Here is a 27,086-nt window from a genome sequence, read left to right as displayed (position 1 = left end):
GTCTAAAGAGATGCCAAAATTACTGATGAAGCACTCCTTGAGGGTGGCAATTTAGTTGCCCAAGAAGCAAAATACCACTCGGTGCCATAGAGATCTGACAAATTGAGAGCATTGAACGGAGTAAAAGAGGAAGATGTCTGCTCTATCTGCAAAAGTATGGGCTTTGCTTCCGTTGCTTCACGAGAGAAAATCTAAGCCTCTGAATCTGGAAACGCTGAGAATGTGTTCCAAATGCCTCATCTTAAAACTATACAGTCTAGCAAATCATCTAGGCATGGGTGAAAACTTCCAAATACACTCACTACCCATCTAGGTGAGAGAATTTGTAATCACTTCCCACAACTCAGAGCTCAACCTTCAGGCAGAGCTTTCTTCCTGTGCTGAAATAATGGTAATATTTTTCAAAATGTTCATTCTGAAAACTTTGCTGTTGCATGCAAAAGTTTCATTAAACAAATTAGAAAGGTAATATTGCAGAAAAAACCACTTTCATGGTCACCTGAATGATCAACAAACTGCAAGCATTCCTTCAGAACTACTTCTGGCACTAGTGTTATTTACTTCGTGGTTTCACTTCAGCGGAGACTACAGCCAGAGCAACTCAGCCTGCTTTGACTATCAGTGAATTAATAATTTTAAACCATAGTGAAAGCATTCTGAAAGGCAACATTGTTCATCACAAAAGTCATGAACCACCTGTTCCATTATACCTGGGTCTGTCTGTATTTGGAAGAACACAAAATAAGACAATAATTGAAGGCATGCATGAAAGAGGCCATCTCATCACCAAACAGAATTAAGGAGATAACAGCAACTCTTGCTTACTTGGAGATTCTGAGCTTGAGGTGTCATTTGCCCCTCAAACTTGCTTAATGGTCATTTCGTGAACGGTGCATACAACAATACTGATAATTACAGCAACACAACTTCAGAATAATCTTTCTTTGGAGCAGAAATTTGTCTTCCAAATTCCTGTATAAAGAGAGGTCAGTGAACCTCGTAAAATTGTCACAAGCATTTGTGGTAGATAGCGGCTTCAATCCCGACAGAGGTAGTCAGATTTTTGAAGGGTGGATAAGTCCATTCGACCCTCCATGTCGTACGATATTTGCATGTAACAGATCTCTGGTGACACATTTGGTGTCAACCCAACAAAATTCATTCGGTCTCAGCCTTAGACGCTCAAGAGTCTCGGTTTACTCTGCTACAGAGTAGGCCTAGAGTAAAACGGAACATCAAAATTGATGAGCAGACAGCCAGATGGCATCAAATTGAAATGTCTGCACATAGTAGCTGAGGCCATAATTATTGATCACGGTAATAAAGTGCCAGAGCTTCCTGATAGCTACTGTTGTCAAGCCTGTAACATTGCCCTCAAATGAGCAACCTGTGCCAAAAGCAAACAAAACCACATCTTTTGAAATGTCTTTCAAAATTTGGATCTGAGTGGAAAATGGAGCAAGAATGGCTAGACCACATCTGTACTGACAGAAAAGATGTAAGAAAGCTTATTTTCACTTCAAAAACTGTCTATCAAGTCTTCTCCCCCTCCCTAACAAGAGGCAGTAAGGCAGCATTATCCTTGTTCAGCACACCAGGCATACAATTTTGTGTTGTGGGTGTTCAATGATGGACAACATTTCAGAACCAGAAGGGTGGGGATGGACCATGGTTGCTGGGGACTGGACACTGGTCTAGTCTTTTCTTTCTATTATGGCAGCCTGTAGAGAATTGGTTGAGCGTAGTAGCTATGGATGCTGTACAAAATGCTCCTGTTCAAAGTCCAAGGTTCCATGCATGCTACTTTGTATGAACTACACTGTGGGTCAAAAATGCAGCAATAAATACAAGATGTGTTTATTTGATTCTTAAATTTGTTTCACAATTTCAAGATCATATTTTATTGATTCAATGCCATAATACAGTAATTTTATTCCAGGAATGAACTGAATGATTGTGTGATCTACAGTCTTAAGAGCTGTATAGAATTGTTTAATTTACCGGTACATGAATATTTCTTAGTATTAAATTTTTTTTTTATTGTAAATGTTTCCGTAAGTAATGTTTTCAAAATAATTAACATTGCTGTTTATGAAAGTAAGTATTGTGTAACATATATGGCACCCCCATATACATAAGCCTTTTTTGTGGGGAAAGAAAGGGGTACTGAGCACAATTAAAAGCTTACGTGTGAAATTTGTGAGGAAAGTGAAATTTTCAGCTTTTTGAAAATTGTAAAGAACCATTAAGGTGTAGAGATAAATGTATAGGGACAAGAAGTTTTCTCTACACAAGAGCTTTTAAATGAAAAAGAAAATTTAAGTCTGATTAGGAGCAGAGATACAAAAAATTTAGTGTGCCATCTTTAATGGCCACCATTTTGGTGTTCTATGTGGATTTTCAAGTGGCTCCCTATCTCGAAAGTTGCCTTAAGGCATCAACCGAAGAAAATGGCACATTCCAATCAAACAGTGCAGCATTTTGGCTCTTTTAGCAATGTATCCACTGTACTATAAGCAATGGTAAATTGTACAGCCGGTGGATGATCTCTCCCAAGTCTTCTCCAGATTCAGATGACAATCTGAACAATAAAATGAATACCGGATTCATCCAAGAATAGCACAAGACCCCAGTGTTTAAGTTGCCAGTGCAGGTAATTGTAACAGACTGAACATTCAAATCCAGTATAGCCTTCTGTTATATCAACAGGATATGTTATTGCCATGATAGTACAATCCCCATCCCACTATGTATTTGTACGATGCAGTTAAGAACGTTCAGAGAAGTCACAAATTTATTTTAAAGCAGTGGATAATTTTCTTAATTTATAGATTTGTTTTGACAATGTTTTGTTGTAAGGTATGGTTGTTCTCCAGAAACATACACCACTGCTTTTTTTTTTATGCTTAAACTACTGGGCCAGATATAGATTTAAAGTGTAGTACTTAAAACTTACTTTTAAACATTATCATGCATGCAATTTTAAGATTGTAAAGAAAAAATTAATTATATCCGTAGATCCAGCAAATACTTCTACTGCAGAAACCAAAGTGGTGAAAATGTCTCGCCCTCTTTCACTGTAATCAACAAATTGTTTCCTGTTTGAATTATTAAGTTCGGTTTTTCCACAGCCTTAAAATTTTGCTATCTGCAGGGTATGGGATACCACTGTTCCCTTTACACAGGTATTTCCCACATTTTAACCATTTTAATTTAGCAATGTTGACTAAAATAAAGCACCACAAGACAAGCTGATCTGGAGTTACTCAAACCTGCAGGGATGAGTTTCAACAAATTGGAAGAATCACGTCAACAGAATGGGAAGGGTGAGAATCAGTAAATCATAAGATACCAGCCCAGAGGAAGTGCATACCAGATGTCCAGCTAAAAAATGGACAGAGGATGTAACCTGCCACGATTGTTCTTTTAAAGACATTTGAAATTTTGCAAGATCTATAGTATGTTTAGGGGCTGCCTGGCCGAGGCAGTAAAGGCGTGCTCTGTTCGCCCGGAAGGACGTGGGTTTGAATCCCCGTCAGGAAGTCGTAAAATTTAAGAAACGAGATTTCCACTTCCGGAGGTGCATATGGCTCTGAGCTTCACTCAGCCTTTACCTTCCACTCCTCCAAGGGCCTTCATGGCCTGTACGGAGGTGACTTTGCTTTGCTTTTGCTTTATAGTATGTTTATCAAAACATTTGTTTTTTACTCTGTCTAATTAAAAGGCCTCACGTTATTTGTGAGATTGCTAGAATGATTTGTACTGGGCGAGTTGGCCGTGCGGACAGCGGTGTGCGGCTATGAGATTGCATCCGGGAGATAGGGGGTTCAAATCCCACTGTCGGCAGCCCTGAAGATGGTTTTCCATGGTTTTCCATTTTCACACTAGGCAAATGCTGGGGCTGTATCTTAAGGCCACAGCTGCTTCCATCGAACTCCTAGGCCTTTCCTATCCCATTGTTGCCATAAGACCTATCTGTGTAGGTGCGACGTAAAGCCACTAGCAAAAATAATAAAAGAATGATTAGTTTGAATAGTATTGGTGACAAGTATTTGTATTTTTTGTCTACAGATGCTGTTAAATCTCGCAGTTGGTGTTCATGCATACCCTTCAGTCCACATAAATAACGAGTTGGCTGCTTTGTACTGGCCACAAAACTGAACCTGCATTTGGAAAGTGGTGGGTTTGAACCTCTCTGACAGCTCTGAAGATGGTTTCCTGTGATTTCCCATTTTCTTACAGGGACAAGTGCTCTACCTTAAGGCCACAGCTGCTTCCTTGTTTTCATTACCGAAAACCTACAAGACTTAGTGCATCATTAAACCACAAGCAAAAGATCATAAACATAACCATGTTCTGTTTAGGACTTGTCTGTGACCAAATTCTTTATTTAATGAAAGTCGGTCTGCATCATTGTAATGGGATGTATCTTTAATTAGAGTAGAATTAGATTTTTATGACTTTCTAGTTTTTCTGGTCTGCTGAAAAACAAAATATAACTGAGAACATGACATACCAGTAAAATAATACATTAGTAACAGGATGATAGGTGTAGTATATGTTCAGACTGGAAAATCTTGGAATTTATTTTAGCAGAGTTGGCTCTGAAAAAGAATGGCTTCCTTAAAAAAAGGGAATTAGGTTTGTCCTGCTGTAAAAGCAAGATTATGATAACTGATTAAAATTTGTTTTAATTTGTTTGCTGGAATTTCCTATAATGTTGGTTAATCTTAAAGGAGTTCTAAATTCAAGATCTAATATACAATACACATTGTAATTGTGGAGAATATTAGACAAATGGAAAGAACCAAAACATTTCAATATATATAGATTGAGCTTAACAAACCTGTCTTTGGATGGTATTTCACTCTGAGTGACTTCACGCTGCTCGGACTGGAACATCACAGCGCAACTTTTGAAGCAAACATGAGGCCACTGCAAAGGTCAGCTCTGCAATAAATTATCACTCTTTGCTTCAAGAATATTCAATTTTAATTTCTTAAATTAAACACAAATTATGGTTGGCTGAGACTTGTATCAGAGTATTCAAATCTCTCCTGAGATTCCTGCAACATTTAAATTCAGGGTTGCAGATGCCTTTGATGGCATTGTACTGGAGCCTGGTGTTATGCCTTTTGACATTTTGTTTACTTCCTCTCTGTACATGCTCAAATTGTGCAACAGTAGCTGCAATAGTTGGGTGGCCTTATACAATGATACACCAAGTATTTAGATTGTCAGTGCTCCTGAAGGTCTTCTTAATCTGATCTTCATAGTGCTTCAGAGGGGAAATATGGGGTTTCCTGCTTGTACTGATTTTACTATACAGAATTTTTTGAGTGTCCTTTTTTTTGTGCTGTATATGCCCAGTATAAGAGTTGTGACCCATGATGGTGGCTTCTACACTGTTTATCTTTGCCCTTTGTAGAACTGTTGTTAGGAATGTAGTTACCAGTGGTGTATACTGAGGGCTACCAAGGCTATCGGGGAAGCCCAAACCTCAAATGAGAATGATGGGAATCTGAAGCACATTATAATGTAAGAATCCGACACATTGTTCAATTTACAAAATTTAAAGCAGTGAGAAAATCTCTCGCCTTTCCGAGTGCAAGGCATCGGAGACTGATATTGCAGCCCAAGCACGCTGTCAAGTCGCCCCTAGACTTGCCCTGCTCAGCTTGTTGCTGAATGTCTGATAAATATGGGGACCAAGGGGATAGATGTGAAAGGCTTCGTTCTGTCGGTTCACCATAACAGAGATAGCTCAAAGACTCAGTTCTCTGAAAGCCTCGGAATGGACACTATTGACAACCATGCATTCTCCATCGTATAGACTTTCTGACCTCATACTTCTGAGTTATAGACAAGTGCTGGTATTTCACTCCTGTCTACTTCTGCATCCTTCTAGTGAGACACTGCAGGGCTGCTGTTATAGGTGTAATAACTTTTTCATAGGTAAATCTGCTACAATGAAATGCAATCTTTCAGGTTGTTTAGAATCAAACCCATGATCATTGGTCAGACACCACCATAAATCTACCGAGAAAGCTAATAAACGTGTGAATGATGGGTACGACTGCTGGTAATGCTGCAAAATTCTACATTTTAATGTAGTAATAATAATATTAATGATGATGATGATATTATAATAATAATATAGTGCTTAGCTTCTGGAAAGGTTTGGAGACTTAATGAGGATGAAATGAATTGTGAAGATGTCATACATATCCAGTCCCCAAGCCAGGGGAATTAAGAGTACAAGGTAGATAGTTCCAAGAATTGAACTGTGGTCATTGGACCAAAGGCAAGCATTATATCTATTTAGCCACAAAGCTGGGTTTTAATTTGCTAAACCTTGGACTACCATTTCCACTGATCAGGTGTTGAGCAGAAGCAGAGTCCAGGGCAGTAGCTTGTGAAACAGCCTTGACAACACCAGGCTACTCCAGTGACTTCTAACTCATAAGACTTGATGTTCACTAAACTATCAGAACGGGGTAACCCACGACTTGATCCCAGCATATGCCACTGGTAATTATACCTTTTGATGTTTAAAATTTATCTGACAAGGGGAGGTCATGACGTCTGAATCACTGATTTTGTTCAAACTTCATAGGTTGGTAGTAGTAATCACAAAAACACACTGGCATAGTAGTAGCGCGCAACTCTTAAAAATTTTAAAAACTCTTTTGAAAATGTCGAAAAAAGTTACAAGAGGTTTAGCATACCCGGTACCATCAAGCGAGCGACTGTGGTGGGGTGGCTGATTGGTTAAAGTTCTCCATTTCAGTTATGAAGATGGACATCCATAGAGTAGAGTGGAGATGACAACTGCTGGATACACAATCAATTTTGTACATATTCTCTTAGATCTTTATTCAGGAAGACCTGACGTGTAGTACATCCAAAAGCTATACGGACAGCACGTATTTTCAATGACCTTGATTGCAATTTAAGAATCTCACAATATTGATTTTACAGTACAGAAATATGTAAATTTAAAATCCAACTTAGTCAATACATAAATGTTAATTACGAAAAATGTTTTGGCACTTTTGGGCCTACTTCAGTCTTGAAAAGTATATAAAGTTTGTAGAAAAGGATTTAGAGAAAATATCACATTTAGTCTATTAAAAAGAATCTTGATTGTAAGAAATAAAACATGACAAAAATCAAATATATAAAATACTTATTTTTGAAGTCTTATAGAAATATCAATTGTATCAGAATATTGTGTAGCAGAAAAGTAATGAAGGTGACAATTAGAAAAATAAAATGTAGTCAATATGAAAAAAGAAACATAGCATAAAACAAACTGATAACACTTCCAAGCAGGCTCCTGTTTCGTATCTCATCTTCACCATAAGACCTGTCAGTGTCCCATAAAGTAAATCATTAAAATCTTTCAGGTGTGGTTTCAGAGGCAGTCTGAGATCAGTTCTAGAGTGGTCTAGTCACTGAATCTGAAAATCTCAATGTATGGGTGACAAAATGAAGGATAGTTGTGGGATAAAGTTCTTGAAGTCTAGGAAGATCTCTCTCAATTGACTGTTTCTGCAAATTGGACTCCATGCTGTAAAGAATCAAGAATTCTGGAAGCCCTGGAGCATGTGGATAAAGTATTAGAATTGCATGCCTGTTTGTTATGCCTTGTTAGTTTCCTCTTCATTTTGTGGAAGGAAAATGGGTCTTTTCTAAATATTCTTTTCTTGTGTTGCTTTCCTGCCTCCCTTAGTCCAGATTAGTCTAACATTAGCCCATGGGTTGTTAAGTACAAATACTTGCCCTTGCTACATTGCTATAAGGACAGCCATGACTGCAACCACATTGCCTGTAACAGTACTAAACTGGGAGTTTGGTTAGAACCTATATACAATGTAAAAGGCACTTCTGACACCTGAGCTGCTGAGGCACATTGGATACAGTTATATGTATTCCTCTTAAGTGCCCAGCCCAGTCCAATATTAACCTTGAAATGTTGGGTAGCATGAACTGACTGCTATAATGCCTCTAATAACAGGCTGTGTACAACTTTCACTTTTACAACTACAGAGGTTGTTTGGTAGAGTGCACAAAAATTGGTAAGTGCAGAATATTGCTTTCCTTCAAAATCCTCATTTTTTGAAACAGAATGAACATATTCTGCAGGTGGCATGATTTAAAGTATCATCTCTTTGGCCAGTGGCTGCCCACTCTTTATGGATATCCTTTTTTGACAATGTGTAAAATTATTCTGCAGCTGGTCAATTTTTTGTACACTGGTATACACATTCATATTCCCCTGCATATTATCTCACTGGGACCCCTTTCTCCTCGTGTTTGTCCTGTGTTCATATTCTTTTAATACCTGTATTTCTTTCTAATGTTTCTTCTCTTTTTTCTGTACTTAGTTCCACATGAAGACTAAAAGATCTGTCGATGGCCCCTCGAGTGTTGATACCTACCCTCCTGATGAAGCTGAAAAGCAGAAACTAGCTTGTCAAGGGCTGAGAAGAACTGGGATTGATGAGGAGAGCCTATCTATATGAAGATAGCAGTGCATGAAATTGAGATTCTTTTTGCTTGTCCTTGTCTTATTTCTGTTGCTCCTTCCCATACTGACCTCTCATTTGCTTGCCTTTGTGTTAGAGAGAGAGAGAGAGAGAGAGAGAGAGAGAGAGTGTGTGTGTGTGTGTGTTTTGTATAAATATTCTTTATATTTATAATGCCTATGCTGTAACATACAATTAAAATTGTTTTTTTTCTCTTTGTAGGAAAAACTGACATGGGTTTTCTTTCTGCATCAAATCACCACTATTGAACAGAAGTGCTTAACTGGAAGACTCTTTACTGCAGTGTATTAAATAGCCAAGAAATGTTTGTTCTTTTTGCTTGTCTTCAGGCTTTTAACAGATTTTCAGCCAATATCTTTGTGTTGAGTGCTTCAGTAATTGCCCTGACTGTTCTTGGGCAAGATTATGAACTGGTTCTAAAAGTTCCTTTTGCTGAAGTGTTCTTATTGAAGATATTTGTAGGAAATTCTAAAAATGTTTTTGTATCTTGATTTAACATGAAGTTGTGCTTTTATTTTTTCTTACTGCAGTTTCAATCTTGGTATATAATTGAATATTACATTTGCAAGTGTGTATCTGTCAAGAGATAGTTCAGCTGGGAAGTTGTAGCATTTCTTGCATGGACTTTGTCTTGGTCTTTCTGAAGGGTGTTAGTTTCAATTTGTCCAGCTAGTAACTTAACTGTAGCACTACTTTTTTGCTAGCCTGAGTCATTGTGGTCTCATTTTTGTGTCATATTCTGCCTCAGCTCTTGTTTGAGACCTTTGATTTAAATACCTTTTATTTTCTGAATATTGTAATTAAAACTGAAAGATTATATTGGATAGGAAATAAACATGGTTACATATCTTGGTGGTTAATTATGTCAAATGTAGGTTAATTAGTTTGTTAATGATTTGTGTGATTAATTAGTTAAATGTTTTGAAGCTTTGTGCTAATTTTCTTATGTCTCATTGATCTAAAACTGCTGTCAAAAACATAGAATTATTGTACAAAATATATCTGTATAGTGTAAAAACCTGATTAAAATAAATTGAACTCCTTCACAACACACTGCCGTTTATGTAATAATTGCACCTTCCAATAATCCTGAATATTCAATCCTCTTAAATAATTTTTATTTAAGTAAAAATTCTTAAGCCTTGTATCAAAACTTTATTCACATTTTGGACTTAGTTTTTTTTTGTTTTTTTTATACAGTTCAATTAATCAAACAAAAATACCACAATTATAAAAGATCAATTAAAAAATACATAAAACCTGCAAAAATTCCACAATTTTCTGGAAAGTAATGGCCAAATTATGATTTTTCCTTGATTTTGGTGGAAAAATTGCTTTAAAAATATCACCTAAGTCCAACACCTCATTTCATGTGTCCAGCCCCAGCGTTGAAACTCCTATGAATCACAGACTTTCCTGTTCAAAAAGAAAAAAATATTACAAAAGCGATTATGTAAGTACCCACTTCTAATGTAGGAAAGGGAACAAGAAGCAACTATAATGCAATAGATAAAATATAACATTGCTGATCAGCCAAAAGTGCAAAAAACCTTGTTTACAATTTGGACTTAGTTTATTTTGGCTATCAAGCCCATCTTCACCCACTGCTTAAAATTGCATTATATAAGCTCCATGTTCTCTTCCCTACATCAATCATGAAACATCACTACTGCCACACAATATAAAATAAATTTAGATGGTGTTGAAAAAAGAAAACCATTTTACATTACTGAATATATGCCTGCACATTAATAACTTGTACGTAGGGATGGGAAGTGAGAGTGCATCTTCCGAAACTCTCGAGAACAGGTAAGTACGCTTCTGCCATTACAAGATATACTGATAACAAAAGCATACACTGATGTCTCTGCCAACAAAATTAATTGGGTGGAATGGTCTTTCATTCAAAGCAAATTAGTAAACCTCATACACATATGCATGGGAGAAGAAAAGCAGTAGGAGGACTGATTAACCTCAGTCAGCCCTTGAGGCAGCTCACAGAACCAGTCACTCTGTTTTTGCTTTAACATTTGATTTATGGTGGATGAGAAAGACCATAATATTTTTAGTGCACACTGATGGCTTCCAAAAGAAAATCATGAGCCTAGGAATATTTTAAAAATTTACCTAAAAATAAAAGTGTATTGTAGTAGTTTTTTCCAGTGTATTAGTATCATAAGCTATGAAACATTTTAAGGCAATCATGCTTCAGTTAGCAGCCTTTGTGCTTTGGACACTGGATTTGTATTTTAAACAATATTCTGTTCTACTTCATTATTCTAATAATCATGTTATTGTTTTTACGTCCCACTAACTACTTTTGGCGGTTTTCCGAAGTGTCGGAATTCTGTCCCGCACGAGTTCCTTTACGTGCCAGTAAATCTATCGGCACGAGGCTGACCTATTTGAGCACCTTCAAATACCACCGGACTGAGCCAGGATCGAACCTGCTAAGTTGGGGTCAGAAGGCCAGCACCTCAAACGTCTGAGCCACTCGGCCTGGCTTCATTCCTTTGTTTGGAAACAAACTGGAAAATTATGAGTTGTTATAACAAAACAAGAGCAAACTAATTCAAGAGAATGCCAACACTCAATTTTTATTTAATTGCAGATAATATTTTGTCTGTTTTTTGAAGATTTCCTAAATCGGGCTTTGTTATATTTTATTTCGGTTTGCAAGTAAGTAGTACAATGAATGATTGTCAAATGATTGTCATAAAGTGTTTGATCATGCTGTGATTTGCGCACTCGCACAGAGAGCACAGCACTATTCAATTTTACTCAATATTTTGACTGCCAGCCTCGAGACTCTCAAGTAAAAAGAATTCCCATCCCTACTTGCCAGTGTTACAAGGAAAGCGAGTTTGAATTCCAAGTTATATGGAAAATATCAAGAATGACTGGAACTACTGGAATTGTATTTTGCTTAAAATGTTCACCTGTTTCATTTCTCATCCCATCCCTAATAAGTCTGAAGTATGTACATTAAAACAGACACCATGGTAACACACAAAGCAACATTGTCATTAGTTTCTCATTCAAGTAACCATAGTTCAAATCCTGGCCAATGTATGTGGAATTTTAAAACATGTAAGAAATTTACATTTTTATGGTTCAGAATCCACATAGAGCAAGAGGTGCTATGATCATGATATTAAGTCATGTAAAAAAAAAAAAAGTTTTCTTTCAACAGAATTCACATGGACAATTAAAATCTGTACCAATTGAAGAAATATTAATGTATTATAATTTTGTGTGGAAAGGCAGCTGCTTGACATGCCACTAAATCTACTGTATGGTATTTATCCACTTTTAAATACCAACCTATAAAGACAGAATTATAGACGTGATACTGTATAGGCTTTGGGCTTATGCCGTGTTGAGAAAATAAGGTGAAATTCTTTACGTTTTGCAGAGAACTGTGCTCTGCGTCGTCAGAAGAAATCTCGACTGTCCACGAGAAAGGCTTGTGTCTACATCATACACCTGTCAATGTCACATGTTACATACACACGTTTATGTGAACTGCTTCGACTGATTCTATGGTTCGGTCAGCTTCCACTTCGAATGCTAGCGTTGTGCCACGTCCTGGGAGCCATCTGGTGGCAAATGAATGTACCATTTCCACTTCTATTATAACGTCTAAATTTTAAAGAGTCATTGTTTAAGTCGAAATTTCTTTTGAGGACGCAGAGCACAGTTCTCTGCGAAACGTAAAGAATTTCACCTTATTTTCTCAACACGGCATAAGCCCAAAGCCTATACAGTATCATGTCTATAAGTACGGGCCGTGAAAGCATCAATGGCAACAAGAAAGAATTACTTTCACAACATTAACCTATGCAGTTGATCCTGCATGAGACATGCATGGAAATGCTGACAACTATGTACTAAACCTCACAATGAAACATTCTTTCCAAAGGAATAAAGTCCTACAGGTATTGGAGTTGAGAGAAAGGAAGTAAGCTCCATTCTAAAGAACTAATTTCAGAAAATTTCTGACGTGAAAGGGATTGAAAGCACTTCCTTACTGGCCAATGCTCCAGACTTAATGTTCTATATTAATGAAGCTTGTACTTCTAATTAACATTTTTCCCTGTGTGTTAGCGATGCTGATTCCATGGAAGCCACTTCACATGACAAAGCAAGACCATCACATTGTTTACAGTTTACAGCATCATTATATTTAAATTTTGACAGTAGTCTACTATATAGTATTGTGCTGTACAGAGCATATTCCAAAAAATTATAAGTCATAACTAGCAAATTAACATCAAATAAGCTGAAACTAGCCTCCGTGGCTCAGGCAGTAACGCACCGGCCTCTCACCGCTGGTTCCGTGGTTCAAATCCTGGTCACTCCATGTGAGATTTGTGCTGGACAAAGTGGAGGCGGGACAGGTTTTCCTCCAGGTACTCCGGTTTTCCCTGTCATAATTCATTCCAGCAACACTCTCCAATATCATTTCATTTCATCTATCATTCATTAATCAATGCCCCAGAGGATTGTGACAGGCTTCGGCAGCTGGCACAATTTCCTTCCTCATTCCATTCCTGACCTGGTCGAATGACTAGAAACAGGCTGTGGATTTTCATTTTCAAGCTGAAACAATTCTCATATATAGGGTGGATTTTCTTTTGTCAAATAGAATGTCTTTCAAGTCATGTAAGACTAATTGCTTCACAAGTCTTTACCATATGCAGAGATCTATAGTCTCTTGAGATATAGCTATGTTACAGAAATACAGTATATAGAATACAATACTTCAAAGTGGAATGTTCTTAGAGTCAAATCTGTTCTAAATGTCAAGTTCTAATACTTCATGCTCCTATCTGTATGGTATCGGATACAGATGATGGATTATCTACCCAAACCAAATCACAGTGAAAGGTATACCTTTTAAGAGATTTAAAGGTCTATATGATTTCTCATATGTTTGTACAAAAGCCGTTATTTCCATTTTCCAATCCATACTGACAACACAAAAATAATGAAAATAATTTCACCTGTCTGGCAGATAAAATAATAATATTTTGAGATTATTGGTAGTATATCCTCACCAGGCCTTAATGACAGTCAGATGTTTCCAGACCTTTACAACTATTAGCATTATAACTGTAAAATGCTTACTGACTTTTATTATTATTCTTATTATTATTTATTTTGCACACTTTCGTGGTAATGATATTCAAGCAATTGTAGAGTTTTAGAAAATCAAAGCACAATAAACCTTAATTTACACTACATTTTTATGCAGAAGATGAATCCATACATTTCCGAACAATTCCAGTCATGGCAATGACCACCGCCTTCTGCACTGTATTGTAGAACTTCTTCAGTCCTTCCACCAGAGTGTTAGGTATAACAGCTGTACATGAAAGGATGATTGGTACAATTATCACTTTTTTTTTTGCTTTACGTCGCACCGACACAGATAGGTCTTATGGCGACGATATCACCTCTTCAGAGTGCCACGGTCTTTGAGTATGCTCCACCAGTGGTGTATACTTGTTGATTTTCTTGGTATACTTTTCATGGAGGTTCCCAATGTTCGAAACTGCTATGTCAATCAGAGAGACATGTTTTGTTTTCTTCTCTAACACCACTATATCCGTTCTGTTGTGGGTAGTGATCTCATCTGTGATAATTGTTCGGTCCCAGTACATTATGATCATGTCATTTTTTAGTAAAGTTTAAGGGCTGTACTTATTGCCCTGCATTTAGCCAAAAGTTTGATGCTTCTAAATCAACACTATTTTGTCTAACTAAGAAGGGATGCTTCCCATGTAGTGGTTTTGCTAGCCATGCTTCCAACTTCTGCAAATCAGTTCTTACTTCTCGCTCTAAGTCTTGGTGGTTAAGCAGTAATGGAGTTATATCATCCACTTCACATATCATTCGGTGCATACTCGTTGGCTGAATGGTCAGCGTACTGCCCTTCGGTTCAGAGGGTCCCGGGTTTGATTCCCGGCCGGGTCGGGGATTTTAACCTTAATTGGTTAATTTCAATGGCCTGGGGGCTGGGTGTTTGTACAGTCCCCAACATCTCTGCAACTTACACACCACACATAACGCAGTTACCTACACATGGCAGATGCCGCCCACACTCATTAGCGGGTCTGCCTTACAAGGGCTGCACTCGGCTAGAAATAGCCACACGAAATTATTATTATTATTCGGTGCATATCTGAGTATTCAGCTGAAGTATGAAAATACTCCCCCGTGATTATTATTATTATTATTATTATTATTATTATTATTATTATTATTATTATTATTATTATTAATGTCCTGCTCCATTTCTATATGGTTAGCCTGCTGGTCTTTGTTCCAAGGGGTCCTGGGTTCAATTTCTGACTGGGTTGGGGATTTTTACTTTTGTACCATCTTTAGCATTAGAATTCATCATAGTTACGGCCCCATCCTCACAGTGTCAACTCAAAAGACCTGCACCAGGCCTCTCCGGAGGCCACAGGCCATTATCATTAATATAACTGTATGGCCTCAAGTACTATGTACAGGTATTTTGATTTGATGCCATCGACATTGCCTGTGTATCAATTTTGATGTTTGGTTTACTCAACGAGACGGTAGAAAAACAGATCTCCACTGGGTAATTTATGACTTAATTTTAATTAATTTTGTTTAGTAAACAAGGATATTTTAGATGCTGACATCAAATGGCATGGAGGGTCAAATGTACCTTTTACTGCCCTTCAAACATTTGACTACCTCTGCCGGTTCTCCTGTAATCATGGGGTCCAGAAGAAGACACTCCACCATCGATCCACAGTGCTTGCAAAACTGTGCCTCAATAATGAAAGACAAAACACCATGCCGAAGATAGTACAGTTCAGTCGCAATGTTACTTAGGCCATTGTTCTTCAGGGGAAAGAAGAAGTCAATATAGCTTATCATGAGCTTTGGCCTACTAAAATTACTGCTGTTCAGTCAAATAGCCACTAGATTTGGAGTTTTGTGTAATAACTTCCTCAGCCACATTATTTGGCCTTCCTCACCTCTTTTATCAGACAGTTCCTCTACTACCTCAATTGAAAAGCTATTCCAACCCTCAGACCAAAATTGAAATCTGTGGATGAGCTAGGATTAGAATCTGAGGCCTCTAAGAGGCAAAGGCACTATTCCAATACCAGGGATCTGGTGAAAATGGAAAATGTAAAAGTATAACTTTATAGTCAAACTGTCTTTCCAACTGGGGTCAGTACCCTGCTAACATAGTTGTTGTACATTGTTTGCACCATTTCTAACATTTTCTTTCAAGTCACTTTTTAACCATGGTTTCCTAAACCTTCTCTCTGGGGACACTATCACATGTCTTTTCTATGTCTATGCAAGTCATGACCAGATCCTTTCCATATTCCCAGTTCTTTTCCATCAGCTGTCTCATGCTAAAGATTGGGTCCACTGTATATCTTCCACCCCTGAAGCCATACTGTTCCTCTTGTAACTCGCCTTCAATCTTTCTTCTCATTCTTCTTTCTAATATCCTTTCCAGTATTTTAACTACCTGCAATATAAGTGTGATTCCTCTATAGTTACCACAAACTTTCTTGTCCCCTTTCTAAAACACTGGTATTATTAGCCCTTTTTTCCAGTCTTCTGGTACACATTTGTGTTTCCACATACACTTTAATAGTCGGTACAACCATTGCACACCAACAGGTCCACCAGCCTTTAGCATTTCCACACTGATTTCACCCATCCCTGTTGCTTTTCCAATCTTCGTCTTTTGTACAACTAACTCCACCTCTAGCATTGTTATATCACCTCTGTTGTTGAGTCCTCGCACTGTATTGCTTCTATCTCCCCTGTACAGTTGTTCACATTCAATAGCTTATCAAAATACTCCTTCCATCTTCTATTTATCTCTGCTGCATGTGTTAACAATTTCCCATTTTCTTTTTCACCAGCTTTGTGATAACTCTTTCTGTCCTCTTACTTCTTATAAGTCCATACAGCATCCTTTTACTGCCACTTACATCCACTTCCATTTTTATTTTTTATTTTCATTTTTTAAATTCTTCCCACATCTTTTCTTCTTCTCCTACCACCTTCTTACATCTCCGTTTGCTGTTGAGATACTTCCTTTTGCTTTCTTCTGTTTGATCTCGGTTTCATTCTTGCCAGGCTGTCTTTCTTTCTTTCACCACTTTCCTCACTTCCTCATTCCACCACAGTCTCTCCTTTTCTTTCACTCTTGTAGATGCCCTGCCACAAACACTCTCTGCTGCACTAACAAATGCCTTTCTAAAATTGGCCCATGCCTCTTCTATATTTTACAATACAGTAACTGGGATTTGTTGCTTCAATCTCTCCTGAAAATCTCCCTGTACATTTTTGTCTTTCAATTTCCATACTTTTATTTTACTTTCTCTTATCTCTTTTATCTCCATTTTTTCCCAACCGTAATTTTGCCACCTCAACTCTATGGTACCCATCAAATGCTTCTCCTGGTAAAGTTGTCACATCCATTAAATTCCTGCGATTTGTCCTTTCCACCAAAAAGTAGTCAATTACTGATTTTGTTCTCCTACTGCCCCACCCATATCTCGTAATTTTCCTGCTCTTTTTCTTTTGGTACAATGTATTCCCCACTATCAGTCAGCAGGGAAGTAAAGAATGCCATTTTCATCATAATTCCTGTAAATCCTGGTCACGCTGCTATTCTGCGGGATATTTGTAGTATACCATTGGAGGTTACAATCATCCTCGAATAGCAATAAGGGGAGCTGTTAATATTTGAACAGTACTGCAGAGTGTAGCCCATTATTTCACACCGTAAAGCGTTTTCTGGCATTTGCTATCATTTTTACTGTATTTCTCTTCTACTTCTGTTTTCCACTTTAATTTCTTGGTTCTGCCTTGCCTCTTTAGGCTTAAGTAATAACACCACAAGTCATCTTTTCATCTGTTTACCTAAAATCCCTGTGCCTAAATTTCTCCTCTGTTACCGTGTTCTTATATCCGTAACGCATATCTTCACAATTTAATAACGGACATTTCATTTTCCAATACATCCACTTCATATTTACATATTTTTCCTATCTAACTGTCCTCACTTATAATCCTATTTTCAATTATTTTCAACTTTCTTAACTGTATTAACTTCTCAGTCACGAGCGAGACATCGGGAAGTGCAGACGTGTGAGTAAGACGAGGTGCGCAATATGGGAATAACGCTACAGCAATACAGGATGAGAATTGGAAGATGGCATGGTGCAAGAGGGAGTTGGAAGGAAGGTGGACCTGAGAGAGGGAGAGAAATTAGTGGTTATAAAGGACGGTTGGAGATTATGTTGTGTGCGGCGGTGATTGCGACAATGCTGGTGGTAGGAGGTATAGAAATGAACCCGGGGCCAAACCAGGGACCGTTCGGATGGGAGGAACTTGAAGAGATCAAGAGAGTGGTGAAGGAAGCGAGTAAAGGAGATGAAATAAAGGAAATGATGCAGGAACACCAGGCAAACCAAACGCAGGAGATGAAGGGCTTAAAAAATTTTATAAAAGAAGAAATTGGTGGGCTAAATGGTAAGGTAGTGGAGATAGAAGATGAGTTGGGGAGCTTGAAAAAGAAGGTGGTGGTACTGGAAGAGGAATTGACAGCAATGAAGAGAGAAGTGAGGTTAGCGAGGAGCGAATCAGCAAGAAAAAATGTGTTTGTGTATGGTGTACCTGAGGAAGGAACAGAATCAAAAGTGGAATTAGTATTGAAAGTGGTGGACATAGTTTCGAACAAAATGAAGATAAACTTTTCTGAAGTTGATATAGATGATATATATAGAGTAGGAAGAAACAAGGGTCATAGGCTGGTGAAGTTAAGGCTAATTTCAACCCTGATATCAGATATAATTCTTAGGAATGCTGGAAATCTAAAAGGATCGAACATTTATTTGAAAGCTGAGACAGAGAAAGAAGACAGGATGCGGTTGGATGTCTATAAGCGGCATATTTGGCGGGCTAGAGCTCAGGGATTGCGAACCAAGATTGTGGGGAGGTGTCTGGTAATTTCAGGCAGAAATTGGTCGCGATCGTGGACTCAGGAGGAACTGCTGAGGATGGAGAAATGTGAGGAGGAAATGAGTTGCAGAAATCGAGAGCAGGGCGACATCAGTATGGAGAAGGAAGAGAGAAGACGGGACTGCGGTGTCAGCGGTCAGGTGGCGGAGACAGCAGAGTCCTTGGTGAGTCGGAACAACCCAGGAAGGAGTGAATCAACAAGTAGGACACTAGACCGAAGTGAAGTGGATACAGGTAGTGAAGAGGTGACGGGAAGGGAAAGCAGTCAGGGTAGTGACTCAACCTCCCCGAATAAGAGAAATGCAGAAAGAAACCTGGAGAGAAAACAGGCGTTGAATAAGGCGAGATCGTTAAGTTTAAAAGATCTATGGGGTGGGAAAAAAGGCTCTGGCACGGAAAAGGGGAAGATTGGGGGGGAGAAGAAAGGGAGGGAAGGGGAGAGTGACGTGGTGGAGCCAAAAGGAAGAATTACGAGAAGTAAGGGGGGAAGTGGTGAAACGCAGAAGGATAGAGAGGGAGGGGGAGGAAATAAATAACTAGAGATGGCGATAGGGGTGCTGAATATTGAGGGGTTGATGGGGAAGTTAGGGAATAGGGAAATTGTGGATCTAGTGAAAGATTTTTAGATAATTGCGCTAGTAGAGACGTAGTTAGGGAAAGGGGTTGAAATTACATGAGACGGTTATAGAGTAGTTAACGTATTAAGAAAAAAAATAGGGAAGAGAGGCCGAAACCCAGGGGGCATAGTAGTTTTAATAAGAAATGAGGTAGCGGAATGGGTGGAGACGTTACAGACTGGAGTAGAAGGGGTAGTGTGGCTGAGAGTAAAAATGGGGAAGGGGGCAACGGAAGCAATTTGTCTGGCACTGCTGTATAACCATCCGAGCGATTCAGTTTATGCTAATAAATATTTTTTTGACGAATTGATTGAAGAAATAAATACAATTAAAGGGATATATGTAGAAGATGGGATGATCTTATTGGGGGATTGGAATGCGAGAGTGAGCAATAGGGTACCGGTGTACGGGAAAGAAGTAAAAGTAGAAGGGGAACTGCAAAGGAAGGGTAAGGATAATGTTGTAAATAGTTATGGAGAAAGGTTATTAGAGCTGTGTGCTATAGAACATTTATTTATTTTAAATGGGTGGATGAAGGGGGATAGTGTGGGAGAGTTGACGTATATTACAACAAATGGAGGAAGTGTAGTGGATATAGGAATAAGCTCAGAGATAGCGTTAAGGAGAATAATAAGTTTTGAGGTGTTAGAATGTGGGTTAACGGAACATATGCCTATCAAAATAAAATTGAGAACTTTGGTTGCGGATGAGAAGGGAAAGATGGAGGAAAGTAGGGAGAGATATAGGAATGGAGGATGGAAGTATCTATAGGATGACAATACTAAAGAGAAATTGGGACGGCATTTGAAAGAGGAGGGAGATATATTAAGGGTAGGAATTGAAAGGGCGGCAGAAGAGAACGACATGGATAGCGTGGTAAAATTAATAGAACTCCCTGTATGGAGGGTGGGAAAGAAAGTAAGGAGGAGAGTAGAGGGAAAAAAGAATAAAATGAATGGATGGTTTGATGAAGAATGCAGGAGAAAACGTGAGGTTGTAATGAGAGCCCTAGCGGAGTTTAGGAAGGAGGGTGAGCAAGAAAAGAGGAAGGAATATTGTAAATTGAGAAGGGAATATAAGGAGGTATTGAATGAGAAGAAAAGAGGATGGAAGGAGGCGGAAGCTAATAAAATAAATAGATATTGTAGAGAGAAGAAATTTGAGAGGATATGGGAGGTAATAAACAAGATCAGAAGAACGAAACCGGTGGGGAAGGGGGATAAAATAGAAGAAAACGAGTGGCTTAGGCATTTTAAAAGGCTTTTAGAAGGGGAGGGGAAATTGGGTAGAGAATTAGACAAGTCATATATAGGAAGTGAATTGGAGGTAGGCATTACAATTTTGGATGGGGAGATAACAAGCCAGGAGGTAATTAGAGTATTAAAAAATGCTAGACCCAAGACTGCAGGAGGTGTGAACGATATTCCCAATATTATTTGGAAGGAGGTTAGGGCAAATGAATCGATGTTGAGGGGGATCGTGAAGTTCTTTAATAGGTTGCTGGAAAAGGGGAAATTTCCTAGAGAATGGAGAAAGGGGGTATTATGCCCTATTTATAAAAATAAAGGAGCTAGGAGCGATCCTAACAACTATAGAGGAATTACACTCCTAGACTCGTTGTCGAAGGTGTACACAGGGGTTTTGGCGAATAGGATAACAAGTTGGGCGGAACAGTGCGGTAGGATATCTGAGTTCCAAAATGGATTTAGGAAAGGAAGGTACACAGTCGATAATGTTTGGATTCTGGACACTTTGATTACAAAGTATGTGAGGATAGCAGGGCGTAAATTATATGTAGCAGCGATTGATTTAGAAAAAGCCTTCGATACGGTCAGTAAGGAGGCGCTATTTTTGAGACTAAGGGAGGTTGGAATGTCAAAAAAAATGAGGGTGGCAATACAGACAATTTATGAGGAAGTGTTTGTGATGATTAAATTCCAGGATGGAAAGTTGAGTAAGTATTTTGAATCGAAGAGTGGGGTGAGACAGGGGTGTAAACTATCTCCGATATTATTTATATTATTTATAAATAATATTTTAGAGGGTCATGGTGGAGAGGCTTGGCAGTGCCCTTGGATAGGAAAAATGGAGGTTCCGGGGTTGTTATTTGCGGATGACCTATTGATTTTGGTGTTGACAGAAAGTGGATTGCAAAAAGGGTTGGACAAGGTAGTTGAGTATACTAGGAAGTGGTCTCTCAAAGTAAATGCAAGGAAGACTCAGATAATGGTATGTAGGAAAAGGGGTGGGAGAAAGAATAAGGAAGTTTGGAGGCTAGACCAGGAAAATATTAGACCAGGAGGAAAAATGGAGTATCTAGGTGTAATAATTAGTAAGAATGGTTCTTGGAAAAATCAGTGTAGGAACGCAAAATTCAAAGGTAGAGGAGCACTTGCGGTAGTGGGGGTTTTAGAGAAGAAATCCCAGATGTTAAATACGAAATTCAGAAAACGGTGTTCAAATCACTGGTAATGGGCAAAGTGCTATTTGGGGTCGAAGTATGGGGAATGGAGGAGGGCAGGGGTGAACTAAACCAGGTGGTGGCGAAATTTAGTAAGATTATGATGGACCTACCGAACTGTACAGCCAATGCCGGTGCCAGATTAGTCTGTAAAGAATCGATAGAGGTTGAAATAGCTAAGAGGGTGTTTAAGTATTGGATTAGATTGGAGGAAGGGAAGGGCGGGGCATTAGTACAAGAACCTTTAATTTTCAGAAAGGTATGACGAATGAAGGTTACTGGGTGAATAAGTGCAAAAAATGGTTACAACAGGTTGGTTTGGGGGAATATGGAGAGGCCTGGGGGGGGGGGGGGGAGGAATAAATGGGTATGGGAAAGGATAAAGGGAAGACTACTAGATATTGAAAGACAGAGCTTAATAAGGGAATGTAGAGAGAGAGTCTCTTTATCAGTATTAAATAAATTGGTGGAAGTAATAAATCCGAAAACAGAGTTTGAGGGTAGAAGGGATAAGAGAGGTTTGTATTGGTGGATATTGGGGGTTCCGAGGAACAGGGGATGGATAGGCAGTGAGAATAGTGATAGATGTGTGTTATGTGGAGGGATGTGGGAGGATCTGCATATTTTTAATCAATGCCAAGCTTTGGAGGAGATAAAGATTAAACTACTAAGTAAGAAGGAGCTGGATTTGATAGGGGAAAGTTATAAGATGACATCTTGGTTATGTAGAGAGTGGGAGAAAGGAACGAATATAGCGAAATTCTTAAATGTGGCCAGAGCTAGATTTATAAAGAAATTGAGGGAGTAACAGGGGATGTGCAGATAATGTGGTTCTTGCTGAGGGAGGAAGGGGGAGGGCATTCTGCTCAGAGGAATGGATATCCGCCCTGAGCAGATGCGGGAAGGGGATGATATCAGAAAACGGGGCTGTAGTGTTAGGGGAAATGGGGTGAGCACCTTGCCCTGTGGAAAAGGTGATCCGCCTGGGGCAGGGTGTTGGGAAGTAGATAGGGAAGTAGTAGGATGGGAGGAGGTGATAGATTAATGACTTGAGGAATATGACAGCAGAGGTGTTTAAGAGAAGAGTTGGTAACAAGGGAAAGACTGAGAAAATTAGGTAAGAGTTGAGAATAGGGGAGGTTGAGTTGGCTTGAGGGTAGTGTAAATTTAAGAAGCTGTTATATAGTTTAAGTTTACCGTGGATGGTTGTAATGAAGCTTAGGTATAAAATTTTTTTTTAAAAAAGTAGTGAGATGGCTGAGCGAACTAATGAACTTGGAATGGAGTACTATTTGTTTGTGTGTATATGAGGTGTAAAAAAAAAAAAAAAAAAAAAAAAAAGTATTTGTGTGAGGAGGGAGGATTAAGATGGTGTGTGTAATAGTAATTTAGATAGATTAAGGGGGACTGTAGTTAAGGAGAAAATGTTGGAAGTATAAACATTAAGTCTAACAGTTTGAGGCAAGTGTGGTGTTGTAGATTGTGAAGACTGAGTGAACTGATGGACTTGGAATAGAAACTGTCTGTTTCTGTGTAAGTGAAAAAAAAAGAATTGTTGATGTTTAAGTCTTAAGTTCAAGAAGGTGAGATGTAGTGGGCGGGAATAGTGCGAGAGAGGAGAAGGTGGCGTATCAAGGGAAGAGGGAGGGGTTGGGGCTTGACCCAACCCAAAGAAGCTAGGCTTTAGCATGTCTGCACGGCAAGAAAAGAAAAAGAAGAGGGAAGGTAGTGAGCTGACAATGAACAGAGAAGGTGTGACGTATATAGCGGAAGTGTGTGACAAGCCATGTGATGGGTCTGGTTTCCGCCAAGCTGGCTTGTCACACATGGTAGGTAAGGAATACATTGTCAGCAGGTGTAGGTGAGAAATAAGATCAGTTCTCACGTGGCGAGGCTGGTCCCTGCGATCAACGGGTTGGTGGGCATGTATTCCATACCAGGGCTGACGCAGAGACCAGTCTACTATTCTTTTTTTTTTTCTAGGTGGTTGGTAGGAATAGGGGAATAGGGAAATAGGGTAATTTGTAGTGCAGTGCTTCCTGCATGTTTGCCGGCTATCCGTGTGCGTGTGGGAGGACACTGAGTAGATTTAGAGGTAAATAATTTAGCTAAGTAGTTTTAGGAGAGATGTAGTGCCTAGTGTTTGTTTGTTTGTTCTTTTTGTTTTTGGGTTTCGCTCTGTCTGTCTTTATTACCTGTAAAGCCGATGGTGTATTCTAGTGTGGGTAATAAAGATATGTATGATGTATTAACTTCTTGCCATCCATATGTATGTAAGTGCTAATCCCAAAACCTGGACACTCTTTCTTATGAGGAAAAATTCCAAGCTGTTCAAATGTAGGCTACAACTTTTTGGCCCCAGAAAATATCAAAATACGGATGCAATTTAATGACGGTGCTGACCTTCATTTCAGATTAATTGGTGGCTAAACAGTAAGTAAAATCACAAAACAGATTACACAATCACTGCCCAATTTTTAGAGATCTCCAACTTTGGGCCTATGACTTTCTGTCATACCTCGATTCTTTATCATTTAGATAGCGCTGCATTTCTCAATTATAATCAAAACTCTCCAACTCAACTGTGATTGTCTGTAGGAAAAGGGGCCTTTATTTGTAATGAAAACTCTCCATCTCTACTGTGAATGACAGTTGGCAAGTGGGCCTGCCATTTTTGTAGAAACTCACAAACTCAATTGTGAATGGCAGAAGGAAATGTGGCCTGCCATTATCATCAAACTTCCAGAATGCCCACCTTACATCAGAAACAAAGTATGGCGTCCTCCCTGTTTCTTTTCTCAGATAGCCATGAAATTTAACATATCTTACTCACTGCGCGTACAGTAATTTATGTAGAAATCCGTATACATGGTAGAATACTGTAGCGAAGCACAGATACATTTGCTGGTATGGAATTATGTATTGGTTTTATGCCCCATTAACTAACAAACTTATGTATTGGTTTTATGCCCCATTAACTAACAAACTAACTATTCTTAAAGTTTTTGGAGATGCTAAGGTGTCAGAATTTTGTCCTGCAAACGTTCTCTTATGTGCTGGTATATCTACTAACATAAGGCTGGCATATTTGAGCATCTTCAACCAGCTATCTTGAGTTCAGAAGGTTAGTGCTCTACTGTCTGAGACACCCAGCCCAGACAAAGGGAGAAGGAATCTGAAGCAAGTTAAAGTTGGGCAGTATGTTTCATATGTAGAGAACTGACTACGTTTTTCACAGAAAAGGACTATCCTTCCTATTTTATATCACTCCTAATTATACTGGAATTCTCTAAGACATGCCAGACAGCGTGGTAGTAAATGCTACTGGTGCTCTGTCGATGACTGGAGAAATATTCTAACAAACTCACTCATTGTTTCACAGCAGCAGGAAAGTGACCACAGAAGCTGTCTAACACCAACATAGACTGCTTTTCAGTTTTCATGCACGACTCCTGGCCATCATTCCCCCACTCGTTATGATTACTATTAGTTGGGGAGCTATTGAATAACACTACTTTCCTAGACCAGTTTTTTAATTTTGTGTGGCTGTTTCTAACCAAGTGCAGCCCTTGTAAGGCAGACCCTCCGATGAGGGTGGGCGGCATCTGCCACGTACAGGTAACTGCGTGTTATTTGTCCTTCTCTATATACGATTTTCTATTTTACGCAATAAAAATATCACACGAGAACACTTTTACGTATTCTAAAAAAACAACTTTATTATCGCTACGAACTTATCCTGTCAGAAGAAGAAAACATTCAGTGCCTCTCTCAGAATACAAAACGAACAATCGCTCTCTAAAACAATCTACATAGAGAATTTATACATGTTTTACATCAGAGATCTAATGGTGCTGTTCCCTGACGCCATATTGGAAGTCTGTGTGTCCATACGTCCGCACGTTATACGTCCATGGACACGAAACATAAATATAATAACATAATACTTTCGGTTCATCATAAAACTTCAAAATACGAGTATTGAAGGTTTTATCATAATTAGGATACCTGTCCTACGACAATTATCCCCCCCTAAAATCTTCAATACTGATTCCGGACCTTTCTGTTTCTAGGTCTTAAATTATACCTAGAGATTCCGATCTCCATGTCTTCAGTTCTCTCATCCTCCAAGGTCGGTACCGACACATGTTGATCCTCTCTGGAGTTCGTGTCCTTCTGGGGTCCTTTAGAGAGTTCCCGCTCGCCGGTCCCTCCGCCTTCTGTTAGGGTTTGAGGCAATACCTTTAATTCTGACGTATGCACCTTCGTCGGCGGCATAGTTTTCAGAAGATACACACCATTTCCCAACTTTTTCTCCACCTCAAAAGGTCCGAGCCATTTTGGGGCCATCCCAGCGTGGAACTTTTGAGGCTTGTTGCTGAGGGGATGGTTTCGACGAAGAACTAGTGTTCCCGGTCTGAGCTCCGTTTCTTCCGGTGTATCGTTGTTCTCGGCTTCTCTCCTGGAACGCTGTTCGGCTTGGCTATGTGCCTGTTGTATTCGCTGCTGGTTATGTACATACCATGTATCAAGACCCTCCGGTTCCTCCTCTCGTCTATGTATGAAGTCCCAGTCACCGGTTCTCTTAATTGGACGTCCAAGAAAAAGTTCTGCGGGCGAGAAACCTGTGACGCGATTAATCCACTGTCTGATGGCCAAAAGGGACTCATGTAGCTGTTGGTCCCACTTGGTATGTTCTTTGTCAACCAAGTGAATTCGGAACATCTTCTTCAGCTCCTGATTTCTCCGTTCGGTTGGATTCGCTTGTGGGTGGTAGACTGGTGTCGTCCAGTGTTCGATTCCCCATTTTAACAAAGTTTGCAACCACTGTCTCGAAGTGAATTGACTACCATTGTCTGTGAGTATACACCGAGGATATCCATAATGACTGAAGACTTCTGTCCTTAAGAGGTGTATGATTCGTCCCGATGTAGCTTCGGGGATGGCGAATGCTTCCACCCATCTGGTGAATAGGTCAGTCACCATGACTATTCCCGTTTTTCCCCGAGATGTCCTAGGGTAGGGTCCCATAAGGTCAATAGCGAGTACCTCCCAAGGTTGATGGGGTCGTCGTCCTCTCATGCTGGTACTCGCCTTCTGATTGTTCGCCTTAGTGCGAGCACAGATAACACATGCTTGGACGTAGCTCTTAATTTCTTGACGCATGTGTATCCAGAAGAAACGTCGCCGAATCGAAGAATATGTTTCCTCTTGACCAGGAAGCCCTGCTTCTGGATCATCATGATATTTATTCAGAATCCTCGTGGTTTGCGACTTCGGGATGACGATGACCGGGGAAGATCCAGGCAGATGTGAAATGTATTTGAGTATGCCGTCTTCGAGTCGGAAGTTCTTATAGCACATCTTAAACTGGACTGGGACAGATTGACGATTAGTGCTGCGTTTGCTGATCCAGGA

The 27,086-nt window shown here is 39.2% G+C and overlaps 2 long non-coding RNA genes across 3 annotated transcripts in view; one reads left to right on the top strand and one right to left on the bottom strand.

The window, feature by feature from the left end:
- The window catches only part of LOC136875587 (uncharacterized), a 39,157-nt gene extending 29,587 nt beyond the window's left edge, over positions 1-9,570 (top strand). Inside the window, exons 2-3 of the long non-coding RNA XR_011018411.1 lie at positions 4,072-4,179; positions 8,754-9,570. This is a non-coding gene — a long non-coding RNA (uncharacterized lncRNA). The remainder of the gene's footprint in view (positions 1-4,071; positions 4,180-8,753) is intronic.
- Positions 9,571-9,747: 177 nt separating this feature from the next.
- The window catches only part of LOC136875586 (uncharacterized), a 56,517-nt gene continuing 39,178 nt past the window's right edge, over positions 9,748-27,086 (bottom strand). Inside the window, exon 4 of one of the 2 annotated variants that reach the window (XR_010860481.2) lies at positions 9,748-9,968. This is a non-coding gene — a long non-coding RNA (uncharacterized lncRNA). The remainder of the gene's footprint in view (positions 9,969-27,086) is intronic. The other variant, XR_010860480.2, reaches the window with a different exon arrangement.

This window comes from Anabrus simplex, chromosome 6 (genome assembly GCF_040414725.1).
Source record: "Anabrus simplex isolate iqAnaSimp1 chromosome 6, ASM4041472v1, whole genome shotgun sequence".
NCBI lineage: Eukaryota > Metazoa > Arthropoda > Insecta > Orthoptera > Tettigoniidae > Anabrus > Anabrus simplex.
The sequence above is the reverse complement of the archived record's forward strand: the minus strand, read 5'-3'. Positions and strand labels throughout refer to the sequence as shown.